Source organism: Arachis hypogaea, chromosome 4, assembly GCF_003086295.3.
Source record: "Arachis hypogaea cultivar Tifrunner chromosome 4, arahy.Tifrunner.gnm2.J5K5, whole genome shotgun sequence".
Taxonomy (NCBI): Eukaryota; Viridiplantae; Streptophyta; class Magnoliopsida; order Fabales; family Fabaceae; genus Arachis; species Arachis hypogaea.
The window spans coordinates 11818076-11833255 of NC_092039.1; the positions used below are offsets into that span (position 1 = coordinate 11818076).

Below are 15180 nucleotides of genomic sequence, written 5' to 3' on the forward strand. Positions count from 1 at the left end.
GTTATGAATGTCCTATGAATCCATCACCTTTCTTGAATGAAAAATGTGCTTAAATTGAAAAAGAAAAGAATTGCATGAATTTTGAATTTTATAACAGATTAATTATTTTGATGTGGTGGCAATAATTTTGTTTTCTGAATGTATGCTTAAACAGTGCATATGTCTTTTGAATTTGTGGTTCATGAATGTTGGCTCTTGAAAGAATGATGAAAAAGGAGACATGTTACTGAGGATCTGAAAAATCATTAAAATGATTCTTGAAGCAAGAAAAAGCAGTGAATACAAAAAAAAATTCGAAAAAAAGAGAGAAAGAAAGAAAAAAAAAGAGAAGAAAGAAAAAGAAAAAAATAAAGTTGTAATCCAAGGCAAAAAGAGTGTGCTTAAGAACCCTGGACACCTCTAATTGGGGACTTTAGCAAAGCTGAGTCACAATCTGAAAAGGTTCACCCAATTATGTGTCTGTGGCATGTATGTATCCGGTGGTAATACTGGAAGACAGAGTGCTTTGGGCAAACGGCCAAGACTCAATAAGTAGCTGTGTTCAAGAATCATCATACTTAACTAGGAGAATCAATGACACTATCTGGATTCTGAGTTCCTAAAGAAGCCAATCATTCTGAATTTCAAAGGATAGAGTGAGATGCCAAAACTGTTCAGAGGCAAAAAGCTAAAAGCCTCGCTCATCTAATTAATACTGATCTTCATAGATGTTTTTGGAATTCATTACATATTCTCTTCTTTTTATCTTATTTGATTTCCAGTTGCTTGAGGACAAGCAACAATTTAAGTTTGGTGTTGTGATGAGCGGATAATTTGTACGCTTTTTGGCATTGTTTTTAGTATGTTTTTAGTATGTTTGAGTTAGTTTTTAGTATGTTTTTATTAGTTTTTAGTTAAAATTCACTTTTCTGGACTTTACTATGAGTTTGTGTGTTTTTCTGTGATTTCAGGTATTTTCTGGCTGAAATTGAGGGACCTGAGCAAAAATCTGATTCAGAGACTAAAAAGGACTGCAGATGCTGTTGGATTCTGACCTCCCTGCACTCGAAGTGGATTTTCTGGAGCTACAGAAGCCCAATTGGCGCGCTCTCAATGGAGTTGGAAAGTAGACATCCTGGGCTTTCCAGCAATATATGATAGTCCATACTTTGCCCAAGATTTGATGGCCCAAACTGGCGTTCAAAGTCACCCTCAGAATTCCCAGCGTTAAACGCCGGAACTGGCACCAAAGTGGGAGTTAAACGCCCAAACTGGCATAAAAGCTGGCGTTTAACTCCAAGAAGAGTCTCTACACGAAAATGCTTCAATGCTCAGCCCAAGCACATACCACGTGGGCCCGGAAGTGGATTTTTATGTCATTTACTCATCTCTGTACACCCTAGGCTACTAGTTCTCTATAAGTAGAACCTTTTACTATTGTATTTTAGGAGCTTTTGATCATGTTTTGATGATTGAACCCTCTTTGGGAGGCTGGCCATTCGGCCATGCCTAGACCTTGTTCTTATGTATTTTCAACGGTGGAGTTTCTACACACCATAGATTAAGGTGTGGAGCTCTGCTGTACCTCGCGTATTAATGCAATTACTATTGTTCTTCTATTCAATTCCGCTTGTTCTTGTTCTAAGATATCACTTGTTCTTCAACTTGATGAATGTGATGATCCGTGACACTCATCATCATTCTCACCTATGAACGTGTGCCTGACAACCACCTCCGTTCTACCTTAGATTGGGTGAATATCTCTTGGATTCCTGATACACGATGCATGGTTGATCGCCTGACAACCGAGTGCTCGCCTGACAACCGAGCCAGCCATTCCATGAGATCAGAGTCTTCATGGTATAGGCTAGAACTGATGGCGGCATTTAAGAGAATCCGGAAGGTCTAACCTTGTCTGTGGTATTCTGAGTAGGATTCAATGATTGAATGACTGTGACGAGCTTCAAACTCCTGAGGGCGGGGCGTTAGTGACAGACGCAAAAGAATCACTGGATTCTATTCCGGCCTGATTGAGAACCGACAGATGGATAGTCGTGCCGTGATAGGGTGCGTTGAACATTTCCACTGAGAGGATGGGAGGTAGCCACTGACAACGGTGAAACCCTTGCATAAGCTTGCCATGGAAAGGAGTAAGAAGGATTGGATGAAGACAGTAGGAAAGCAGAGAGACGGAAGGGACAAGCATCTTCATACGCTTATCTGAAATTCCTACCAATGAATTACATAAGTATCTCTATCTTTATCTTTATGTTTTATTCGTATATCAACCCATATCCATTTGAGTTTGCCTGACTAAGATTTACAAGGTGACCATAGCTTGCTTCATACCAACAATCTCTGTGGGATCGACCCTTACTCGCGTAAGATTTATTACTTGGACGACCTAGTACACTTGCTGGTTAGTTGTGCGAAGTTGTGTTTATGCCATGGTATTGAACACCAAGTTTTTGGATTCATTACCGGGGATTATTTGATTTGTGAAAAGTATTGATCACAATTTCGCATACCAAGTTTTTGGCGCCGTTGCCGGGGATTGTTCGAGTATGGACAACTGACGGTTCATCTTGTTGCTTAGATTAGGTATTTTTTTTTCTTCAGAGTTCTTAAGAATGAATTCTAGAGTTTCATGATGATCTGTTGAATTCTGGCTGGCTATGAAGCCATGTCTAATTTCATTGGACCGAGGTTTCAACTTATCATCACAAGAGCTTGTTGATTTCTATCAATCTTGCTATTGGAGCAGTGATCTGCTAAGGCTTGGCTGGCCTTTGGCCATGTCTAGTGTTTTGGACCGAAGCTTTCTTTGAAAGCTTGGCTGGCTGTGAAGCCATGTCTAATTCTTGGACCGGAGTCTTAGACTAAACATTGCATGATTCCTGGAATTCTCATTAAGAATTTTGATACCTTTATTTTCTTTCTCACTTAATTTTCGAAAAAGCACAAAAAAATTTTACAAAATCATAAAATCCAAAAATATTTCTTGTTTGAGTCTAGTGTCTCATTTTAAGTTTGGTGTCAATTGCATGTTTCTGTTCTCTTTGCATTCATGCATGTGTCTTCATTAATCTTCAAGTTGTTCTTGATGATTTCTTACTCTGATCTTTGAATTCTCTTGACTTGAGTGTTTATGTGTCTCATATGCATTCTCATTAGTGTCAGTAGTATACAAACTGCTAAGTTTGGTGTCTTGCATGCATTGTTATTTGATTTTAGTTGCATTTTGATTATTCCTCACTAGTAAAAATCCAAAAATATTTTTAATTTGTGTCTTTTCAAGTCAATAATACAGAGAATTGAAGATTCAGAACATACTGCAGAGGAATTGCACAGAAAAAAGCTGGGCGTTCAAAACGCCCAGTGAAGAAGGACAGACTGGCGTTTAAACGCCAGCCAGGGTGCCTGGTTGGGCGTTTAACGCCCAAAAGGGTAGAGTTTTGGGTGTTAAACGCCAGAATGTGCACCATTCTGGGCGTTTAACGCCAGGATGGCACAAGAGGGAAGATTTTGTTTTCAATGCAATTTTTTTTTCAAGTTTTCAAAATTTTTCAAAATCAAATCTTTTTCAAATCAAATCTTTTCAATCAAATCTTTTTCAAATTCAATTTCTTTCCATTTTCAAAAATACTTGCTATCAATTGATGATTTGATTCAACATTTCAAGTATGTTGCCTTTTCTGTTGAGAAAGGTTTAATGTTTGAATCATATCTTTTCTTGATAGCCAAGTCATTAATTTTCAAAATCAAATCTTTTTAAAATGTTTTTCAAATCATATCTTCTCAATCACATCTTTTTAAAACTAATCATATCTTCTTAACCACATCTTTTTTCAAAATAGCTTTCAATCAAACCTTTTTTTATTTCTAATTTCAAAATCTTTTTCAAAATTCACTTCACTTCTTTCTCAATCATGGTTTTCGAAAATCAATTAGTGTTTTTTAAAATGTTTTCAAAACCTTTTACTTAATTTTCGAAAATTGCTTCCCCTCTTCTCACATCTTTCTATTTATGGACTAACACTATTCCTTAATGCAAAATTCGAACTCCATCTTCTTTGATAAGTTCAAATTTTCTACTTCTGCCTTCTATTCTTCTTTTCTTCTGACACCTCAAGGAATCTCTATACTGTGACATAGAGGATTCCATATTTCCTTGTTCTCTTCTCTTTCATATGAGCAGGAGCAAAGACAAAAGCATTCTTGTTGAGGCTGATCCTGAATCTGAAAGGACCTTGAAGCGAAAGCTAAGAGAAGCTAAAGCACAATTCTCTGTAGAGGACCTAACAGAAATCTTCAAAGAAGAAGAACACATGGCAGCCGAAAACAACAACAATGCCAACAATGCAAGGAAGGTGCTGGGTGACTTTACTGCACCTACTCCCGACTTCTATGGGAGAAGCATCTCTATCCCTGCCATTGGAGCAAACAACTTTGAGCTTAAGCCTCAATTAGTTTCTCTAATGCAACAGAATTGCAAGTTCCATGGACTTCCATTGGAAGATCCTCATCAGTTCTTAGCTGAATTCTTGCAAATCTGTGACACTGTCAAGACTAATGGGGTTGACCCTGAGGTCTACAGACTTATGCTATTCCCTTTTGCTGTAAGAGACAGAGCTAGGACATGGTTGGACTCACAACCTAAAGAAAGCCTGAACTCTTGGGAAAAGCTAGTCAATGCCTTCTTGGCAAAGTTCTTTCCACCTCAAAAATTGAGTAAGCTTAGAGTGGAAGTCCAAACCTTCAGACAGAAGGAAGGAGAATCCCTCTATGAAGCTTGGGAAAGATACAAACAATTAATCAGAAAGTGTCCCTCTGATATGCTTTCTGAATGGAGCATCATAGAAATTTTCTATGATGGTCTCTCTGAACTATCCAAGATGTCTTTGGATAGCTGGTGCACGAAATTGTGATCACTACTTTTCACAAATCAATTAATCCCCGGTAATGAATCCAAAAACTTGGTATTCAGTACCATGGCATAAACACAACTTCGCACAACTAACCAGCAAGTGTACTGGGTCGTCCAAGTAATAAACCTTACGCGAGTAAGGGTCGATCCCACAGAGATTGTTGGTATGAAGCAAGCTATGGTCACCTTGTAAATCTTAGTCAGGAAAACTCAAATGGGTATGGTGATATACGAATAAAACATAAAGATAAAGATAGAGATACTTATGTAATTCATTGGTAGGAATTTCAGATAAGCGTATGAAGATGCCTTCCCTTCCGTCTCTCCGCTTTCCTACTGTCTTCATCCAATCCTTCTTACTCCTTTCCATGGCAAGCATAAGCAAGGGTTTCACCGTTGTCAGTGGCTACCTCCCATCCTCTCAGTGGAAATGTTCAACGCACCCTGTCACGGCACGGCTATCCATCTGTCGGTTCTCGATCAGGCCGGAATAGAATCCAGTGATTCTTTTGCGTCTGTCACTAACGCCCCGCCCTCAGGAGTTTGAAGCACGTCACAGTCATTCAATCATTGAATCCTACTCAGAATACCACAGACAAGGTTAGACCTTCCGGATTCTCTTGAATGCCGCCATCATTTCTGGCCTATACCACGAAGACTCTGATCTCACGGAATGGCTGGCTCGGTTGTCAGGCGAGCACTCGGTTGTCAGGCGATCAACCATGCATCGTGTATCAGGAATCCAAGAGATATTCACCCAATCGAAGGTAGAACGGAGGTGGTTGTCAGTCACACGTTCATAGGTGAGAATGATAATGAGTGTCACGGATCATCACATTCATCAAGTTGAAGAACAAGTGATATCTTAGAACAAGAACAAGCGGAATTGAATAGAAGAACAATAGTAATTGCATTAATACTCGAGGTACAGCAGAGCTCCACACCTTAATCTATGGTGTGTAGAAACTCCACCGTTGAAAATACATAAGAACAAGGTCTAGGCATGGCCGAATGGCCAGCCTCCCAAAGAGGGTTCAATCATCAAAACATGATCAAAAGATCCAAAGATTGAAAGATCTCCCTAATACAATAGTAAAAGGTCCTACTTATAGAAAACTAGTAGCCTAGGGTGTACAGAGATGAGTAAATGACATAAAAATCCACTTCCGGGCCCACTTGGTGTGTGCTTGGGCTGAGCATTGAAGCGTTTTCGTGTAGAGACTCTTCTTGGAGTTAAACGCCAGCTTTTATGCCAGTTTGGGCGTTTAACTCCCATTTTGGTGCCAGTTCCGGCGTTTAACGCTGGGATTTCTGAGGGTGACTTTGTACGCCGGTTTGGGCCATCAAATCTTGGGCAAAGTATGAACTATCATATATTGCTGGAAAGCCCAGGATGTCTACTTTCCAACGACGTTGAGAGCGCGCCAATTGGGCTTCTGTAGCTCCAGAAAATCCACTTCGAGTGCAGGGAGGTCAGAATCCAACAGCATCTGCAGTCCTTTTCAGTCTCTGAATAAGATTTTTGCTCAGGTCCCTCAATTTCAGCCAGAAAATACCTGAAATCACAGAAAAACACACAAACTCATAGTAAATCCCAGAAAAGTGAATTTTAACTAAAAACTAATAAAAATATACTAAAAACTAACTAGATCATACTAAAAACATACTAAAAACAATGCCAAAAAGCGTACAAATTATCCGCTCATCACAACACCAAACTTAAATTGTTGCTTGTCCTCAAGCAACTGAAAATCAAATAAGATAAAAAGAAGAGAATATGCAATGAATTCCAAAAACATCTATGAAGATCAGTATCAATTAGATGAGCGGGGCTTTTAGCTTTTTGCCTCTGAACAGTTTTGGCATCTCACTCTATCCTTTGAAATTCAGAATGATTGGCTTCTTTAGGAACTCAGAATCCAGATAGTGTTATTGATTCTCCTAGTTAAGTATGATGATTCTTGAACATAGCTACTTATTGAGTCTTGGCCGTGGCCCAAAGCACTCTGTCTTCCAATATTACCACCGGATACATACATGCCACAGACACATAATTGGGTGAACCCTTTTCAGATTGTGACTCAGCTTTGCTAGAGTCCCCAATTAGAGGTGTCCAGGGTTCTTAAGCACACTCTTATTGCCTTGGATCACAACTTTTATTTCTCTTTTTCTCTTTTCTTTTTTTGTTTTCTTTTCTCCCCTTTTTTTTCGAAATTTTCTCTCTTTTTTTCTCTTCTCTTTTTTTTTTGTATTCACTGCTTTTTTCTTGCTTCAAGAATCATTTTTATGATTTTTCAGATCCTCAGTAACATGTCTCCTTTTTCATCATTCTTTCAAGAGCCAACATTCATGAACCACAAATTCAAAAGACATATGCACTGTTTAAGCATACATTCAGAAAACAAAAGTATTGCCACCACATCAAAATAATTAAACTGTTATAAAATTTGAAATTCATGCAATTCTTTTCTTTTTCAATTAAGAACATTTTTCATTTAAGAGAGGTGATGGATTCATAGGACATTCATAACTTTAAGGCATAGACACTAAGACACTAATGATCACAAGACACAAACATGGATAAACATAAGCTCTAAAATTCGAAAAACAGAAAAATAAAGAACAAGGAAATTAAAGAACGGGTCCACCTTAGTGATGGCGGCTTGTTCTTCTTCTTGAAGATCCTATGGAGTGCTTGAGCTCCTCAATGTCTCTTCCTTGTCTTTGTTGCTCCTCTCTCATGATTCTTTGATCTTCTCTAATTTCATGGAGGAGGACAGAGTGTTCTTGGTGCTCCACCCTTAATTGTCCCATGTTGGAACTCAATTCTCCTAGGGAGGTATTTAGTTGCTCCCAATAGTTTTGTGGAGGAAAGTGCATCCCTTGAGGAATCTCAGGGATCTCATGATGAGTGGGGTCTCTTGTGTGCTCCATCCTCTTCTTAGTGATGGGCTTGTCCTCATCAATAGGGATGTTTCCCTCTATGTCAACTCCAACTGAATAACAGAGGTGACAAATGAGATGAGGAAAGGCTAACCTTGCCAAGGTAGAGGACTTGTCCGCCACCTTATAGAGTTCTTGAGCTATAACCTCATGAACTTCTATTTCTTCTCCAATCATGATGCTATGAATCATGATAGCCCGGTCTATGGTAACTTCGGACCGGTTGCTAGTGGGAATGATTAAGCGTTGAATAAACTCCAACCATCCTCTAGCCACGGGCTTGAGGTCATGCCTTCTCAATTGAACCGGCTTCCCTCTTAAATCTCTCTTCCATTGGGCGCCCTCTTCACATATGACTGTGAGGACTTGGTCCAACCTTTGATCAAAGTTGACCCTTCTAGTGTAAGGATGTTCATCTCCTTGCATCATGGGCAAGTTGAATGCCAACCTTACATTTTCCGGACTAAAAACCAAGTATTTCCCCCAAACCATAGTAAGCCAATTCTTTGGATCCGGGTTCATACTTTGGTCATGGTTCTTGGTGATCCATGCATTGGCATAGAACTCTTGAACCATCAAGATTCCGACTTGTTGAATGGGGTTGGTAAGAACTTCCCAACCTCTTCTTCGGATCTCATGTCGGATCTCCGGATATTCACCCTTTTTGAGTGAAAAAGGGACCTCGGGGATCACCTTCTTCAAGGCCACAACTTCATAGAAGTGGTCTTGATACACCCTTGAGATGAATCTCTCCATCTCCCATGACTCGGAGGTAGAAGCTTTTGCCTTCCCTTTCCTCTTTCTAGAGGTTTCTCCGGCCTTGGATGCCATAAATGGTTATGGAAAAACAAAAAGCAATGCTTTTACCACACCAAACTTAAAAGGTTTGCTCGTCCTCGAGCAAAAGAAGAAAGAAGAGAGTAGAAGAAGAAGAAATGAGGAAGAAGGGAATGGCTTTGTGTTCGGCCAAAGGGGGGAGAAGTGGTGTTTAGGTTGTGTGAAAATGAAGGAGTGAAGGAGGGTTTATATAGGAGTGGGGGAAGGGTAGGGTTCGGTCAATTGAGGGTGGGTTTGGGTGGGAAAGTGGTTTGAATTTGAATGGTGAGGTAGGTGGGGTTTTATGAAGGATGGATGTGAGTGGTGAAGAGAAAGATGGGATTTGATAGGTGAAGGGTTTTTGGAGAAGAGGTGGTGAGGTGATTGGTGAATGGGTGAAGAAGAGAGAGAGAGTGGTAGGGTAGGTGGGGATCCTGTGGGGTCCACAGATCCTGAGGTGTCAAGGAAAAGTCATTCCTGCACCAAATGGCAAGCAAAATTGCGTTTTTAGCCATTTCTGGCGTTAAACGCCGGGCTGGTGCCCATTTCTGGCGTTTAATGCCAGCTTCTTGCCCTTTTCTGGCGTTTAACGCCAGTCTGGTGCCCCTTTCTGGCGTTAAACGCCCAGAATGGTGCCAGACTGGGCGTTAAACGCCCATCTGCTAGCCTCACTGGCGTTTAAACGCCAGCAGGATCTTCCTCCAGGGTGTGCTGTTTTTCTTTCTGTTTTTCATTCTGTTTTTGCTTTTTTCATTGATTTTGTGACTTCTCATGATCATCAACCTACAGAAAATATAAAATAACAAAGAAAAATATATAAAATATAACATTGGGTTGCCTCCCAACAAGCGCTTCTTTAATGTCAATAGCTTGACAGTGGGCTCTCATGGAGCCTCAGAAATGCTCAGAGCACTGTTGGAACCTCCCAACACCAAACTTAGAGTTTGAATGTGGGGGTTCAACACCAAACTTAGAAGTTGGTTGTGGCCTCCCAACACCAAACTTAGAGTTTGACTGTGGGGGCTCTGTGTGGCTCTGTTTTGAGAGAAGCTCTTCATGCTTCCTCTCCATGGTGACAGAGGGGTATCCTTGAGCCTCAAACACAAAGGATTCTTCATTCACTTGAATGATCAACTCTCCTCTATCAACATCAATCACAGCCTTTGTTGTGGCTAGGAAGGGTCTGCCAAGGATGATGGATTCATCCATGCACTTCCCAGTCTCTAGGACTATGAAATCAGTAGGGATGTAATGGTCTTCAATTTTTACCAGAACATCCTCTACAAGTCCATATGCTTGTTTTCTTGAATTGTCTGCCATCTCTAGTGAGATTTTTGCAGCTTGCACCTCAAAGATCCCTAGCTTCTCCATTACAGAGAGAGGCATGAGGTTTACACTTGACCCTAAGTCACACAAGGCCTTCTTGAAGGTCATGGTGCCTATGGTACAAGGTATTGAAAACTTCCCAGGATCCTGTCTCTTTTGAGGCAGTTTCTGCCTAGACAAGTCATCCAGTTCTTTGGTGAGCAAAGGGGGTTTATCCTCCCAAGTCTCATTTCCAAATAACTTGTCATTTAGCTTCATGATTGCCCCAAGGTATTTGGCAACTTGCTCTTCAGTGACATACTCATCTTCTTCAGAGGAAGAATACTCATCAGAGCTCATGAATGGCAGAAGTAAGTCCAATGGGATCTCTATGGTCTCATTTTGAGCCTTAGATTCCCATGGTTCCTCATTGGGGAACTCATTGGAGGCCAGTGGACGTCCATTGAGGTCTTCCTCAGTGGCGTTCACTGCCTCTCCTTCCTCCCAAAATTCGGCCATGTTGATGGCCTTGCACTCTCCTTTTGGATTTTCTTCTGTATTGCTTGGAAGCGTACTAGGAGGGAGTTCAGTAATTTTCTTGCTCAGCTGACCTACTTGTCCCTCCAAATTTCTAATGGAGGATCTTGTTTCAGTCATGAAACTTTGAGTGGTTTTGATTAGACCAGAGACCATGGTTGCTAAGTCAGAGTTATTCTGCTTAGAACTCTCTGTCTGTTGCTGAGAAGATGATGGAAAAGGCTTGCTATTGCTAAACCTGTTTCTTCCACCATTATTATTGTTGAAACCTTGTTGAGGTCTCTGTTGATCCTTCCATGAAAAATTTGGATGATTTCTCCATGAAGGATTATAGGTGTTTCCATAGGGTTCTCCCATGTAATTCACCTCTTCCATTGAAGGGTTCTCAGGATCATAAGCTTCTTCCTCAGATGAAGCTTCCTTAGTACTGCTTGGTGCATTTTGCATTCCAAACAGACTTTGAGAAATCATATTGACTTGTTGAGTCAATATTTTGTTCTGAGCCAATATGGCATTCAGAGTGTCAATCTCAAGAACTCCTTTCTTCTGACTAGTCCCATTGTTCACAGGATTCCTTTCAGAAGTGTACATGAATTGGTTATTTGCAACCATTTCAATCAGCTCTTGAGCTTCTGTAGGCGTCTTCTTCAGATGAAGAGAGCCTCCAGCAGAGCTATCCAAAGACATCTTGGATAGTTCAGAGAGACCATCATAGAAAATACCTATGATGCTCCATTCAGAAAGCATATCAGAAGGACACTTTCTGATTAATTGTTTGTATCTTTCCCAAGCTTCATAGAGGGATTCTCCTTCCTTCTGTCTGAAGGTTTGGACTTCCACTCTAAGCTTACTCAATTTTTGAGGTGGAAAGAACTTTGCCAAGAAGGCATTGACCAGCTTTTCTCAAGAGTCCAGGCTTTCTTTAGGTTGTGAGTCCAACCATGTCCTAGCTCTGTCTCTTACAGCAAAAGGGAATAGCATGAGTCTATAGACCTCAGGGTCAACCCCATTAGTCTTGACAGTGTCACAGATTTGCAAGAATTCAGCTAAAAACTGATGAGGATCTTCCAATGGAAGTCCATGGAACTTGCAATTCTGTTGCATTAGAGAAACTAATTGAGGCTTAAGCTCAAAGTTGTTTGCTCCAATGGCAGGGATAGAGATGCTTCTCCCATAGAAGTCGGGAGTAGGTGCAGTAAAGTCACCCAGCAACTTCCTTGCATTGTTGGCATTGTTGTTGTTTTCGGCTGTCATGTGTTCTTCTTCTTTGAAGAATTCGGTTAGGTCCTCTATAGAGAGTTGTGCCTTAGCTTCTCTTAGCTTTCGCTTCAAGGTCCTTTCAGGTTCAGGATCAGCTTCAACAAGAATGCTTTTGTCTTTGCTCCTGCTCATAAGAAAGAGAAGAGAACAAGAAAATGTGGAATCCTCTATGTCACAGTATAGAGATTCCTTGAGGTGTCAGAGGAAAAGAAAATTAGAAGACAGAAGTAGAAAATTCGAACTTATCAAAGAAGATGGAGTTTGAATTTTGCATTAAGGAATAGTGTTAGTCCATAAATAGAAGGATGTGAGAAGAAGGGAAGTAATTTTTGAAAATTGAGTAAAAGATTTTGAAAACATTTTTGAAAAGCACTAATTGATTTTCGAAAATCAAGAGTGGAAAAGAAATCAAGTGATTTTTGAAAAAGATTTTGAAATTAGAAATTAAAAAGATTTGATTGAAAGCTATCTTGAAAAAGATGTGGTTAAGAAGATATGATTAGTTTTAAAAAATGTAATTGAGAAGATATGATTTGAAAAACATTTTAAAAAAGATTTGATTTTGAAAATTAATGACTTGGCTATCAAGAAAAGATATGATTCAAACATTAAACCTTTCTCAACAGAAAAGGCAATATACTTGAAATGTTGAATCAAATCATAAATTGATAGCAAGTATCCTTAAAAATGGAAAGAAATCAATTTTGAAAACATATGATTGAAAAGATATGATTTGAAAAAGATTTGATTTTGAAAAATTTTGAAAACTTGAAAAAAATTCGCATTGAAAACAAAATCTTCCCTCTTGTGCCATCCTGGCGTTAAACACCCAGAATGGTGCACATTCTGGCGTTTAACGCCCAAAATACTACCCTTTTGGGCGTTAAACGCCCAACCAGGTACCCTGGCTGGCGTTTAAACGCCAGTCTGTCCTTCTTCACTGGGCGTTTTGAACGCCCAGCTTTTCTGTGCAATTCCTCTGCAGTATGTTCTGAATCTTCAATTCTCTGTATTATTGACTTGAAAAGACACAAATTAAAAATATTTTTGGATTTTTAATAATCAAAATGCAACTAAAATCAAATAACAATGCAAGCAAGACACCAAACTTAGCAGTTTGTATACTACTGACACTAATGAGAATGCATATGAGACACATAAACACTCAAGTCAAGAGAATTCAAAGATCAGAGTAAGAAATCATCAAGAATTACTTGAAGATCCTTAAGACACATGAATGAATGCATGCACTTGACACCAAACTTAAAATGAGACTAGTGTCTCAATAAGAAAATACAATATTTTTGGTTTTTATGATTTTGTAATTAATTTTTTTTTTGTGTTTTTCGAAAATTAAGTGGAAAAAGGTATCAAAATTCTTAATGAGAATTCCAGGAATCATGCAATGTTAGTCTAAAGCTTCAGCCTAAAGGAATTAGACATGCTCAGCCAAGCTTCAGCAGAACATTGCATTCAAGAGCTAAATTGATGAAGATCAATCAGCTTTGGTGATGATAAGAACATCACCTTGAAACACTAGAATTCATTCTTAAGAACTCTGAAGAAAAAAAATACCTAATCTAAGCAACAAGATGAACCGTCAGTTGTCCAAACTCAACAATCCCCGGCAACGGCGCCAAAAACTTGGTGCACAAAATTGTGATCACTACTTTTCACAAATCAATTAATCCCCGGTAATGAATCCAAAAGCTTGGTATTCAGTACCATGGCATAAACACAACTTCGTACAACTAACCAGCAAGTGTACTGGGTCGTCCAAGTAATAAACCTTACGTGAGTAAGGGTCGATCCCACAGAGATTGTTGGTATGAAGCAAGCTATGGTCACCTTGTAAATCTTAGTCAGGCAAACTCAAATGGGTATGGTGATATACGAATAAAACATAAAGATAAAGATAGAGATACTTATGTAATTCATTGGTAGGAATTTCAGATAAGCGTATGAAGATGCCTTCCCTTCCGTCTCTCTGCTTTCCTACTGTCTTCATCCAATCCTTCTTACTCCTTTCCATGGCAAGCTTAAGCAAGGGTTTCATCGTTGTCAGTGGCTACCTCCAATCCTCTCAGTGGAAATGTTCAACGCACCCTGTCACGGCACGGCTATCCATTTGTCTGTTCTCGATCAGGCCAGAATAGAATCCAGTGATTCTTTTGCGTCTGTCACTAACGCCCCGCCCTCAGGAGTTTGAAGCACGTCACAGTCATTCAATCATTGAATCCTACTCAGAATACCACAGACAAGGTTAGACCTTCCGAATTCTCTTGAATGCCGCCATCAGTTCTGGCCTATACCACGAAGACTCTGATCTCACGGAATGGCTGGCTCGGTTGTCAGGCGAGCACTCGGTTGTCAGGCGATCAACCATGCATCGTGTATCAGGAATCCAAGAGATATTCACCCAATCGAAGGTAGAACGGAGGTGGTTGTCAGTCACACGTTCATAGGTGAGAATGATAATGAGTGTCACGGATCATCACATTCATCAAGTTGAAGAACAAGTGATATCTTAGAACAAGAACAAGCGGAATTGAATAGAAGAACAATAGTAATTGCATTAATACTCGAGGTACAGCAGAGCTCCACACCTTAATCTATGGTGTGTAGAAACTCCACCGTTGAAAATACATAAGAACAAGGTCTAGGCTTGGCCGAATGGCCAGCCTCCCAAAGAGGGTTCAATCATCAAAACATGATCAAAAGATCCAAAGATTGAAAGATCTCCCTAATACAATAGTAAAAGGTCCTACTTATAGAAAACTAGTAGCCTAGGGTGTACAGAGATGAGTAAATGACATAAAAATCCACTTCCGGGCCCACTTGGTGTGTGCTTGGGCTGAGCATTGAAGCATTTTCGTGTAGAGACTCTTCTTGGAGTTAAACGCCAGCTTTTATGCCAGTTTGGGCGTTTAACTCCCATTTTGGTGCCAGTTTCGGCGTTTAACGCTGGGATTTCTGAGGGTGACTTTGTACGCCGGTTTGGGCCATCAAATCTTGGGCAAAGTATGAACTATCATATATTGCTGGAAAGCCCAGGATGTCTACTTTCCAACGACGTTGAGAGCGCGCCAATTGGGCTTCTGTAGCTCCAGAAAATTCACTTCGAGTGCAGGGAGGTCAGAATCCAACAACATCTGCAGTCCTTTTCAGTCTCTGAATCAGATTTTTGCTCAGGTCCCTCAATTTCAGCCAGAAAATACCTGAAATCACAAAAAAACACACAAACTCGTAGTAAAGCCCAGAAAAGTGAATTTTAACTAAAAACTAATAAAAATATACTAAAAACTAACTAGATCATACTAAAAACATACTAAAAACAATGCCAAAAAGCGTACAAATTATGCGCTCATCAATAGCTCTGCTGGAGGATCTCTTCATCTGAAGAAGACGCCTAC

General features: G+C 39.9%; 2 non-coding genes across 2 annotated transcripts; one reads left to right on the forward strand and one right to left on the reverse strand.

The window, feature by feature from the left end:
* Window positions 1–4712: 4712 nt before the first annotated feature.
* LOC112798581 (small nucleolar RNA R71) lies at window positions 4713–4820 on the reverse strand. The gene has a single exon (XR_003200188.1). It is a non-coding gene; the product is annotated as a small nucleolar RNA R71 (small nucleolar RNA).
* Window positions 4821–11248: 6428 nt separating this feature from the next.
* LOC112799285 (small nucleolar RNA R71) lies at window positions 11249–11356 on the forward strand. Its single transcript, XR_003200860.1, has one exon. It is a non-coding gene; the product is annotated as a small nucleolar RNA R71 (small nucleolar RNA).
* Window positions 11357–15180: the final 3824 nt, after the last annotated feature.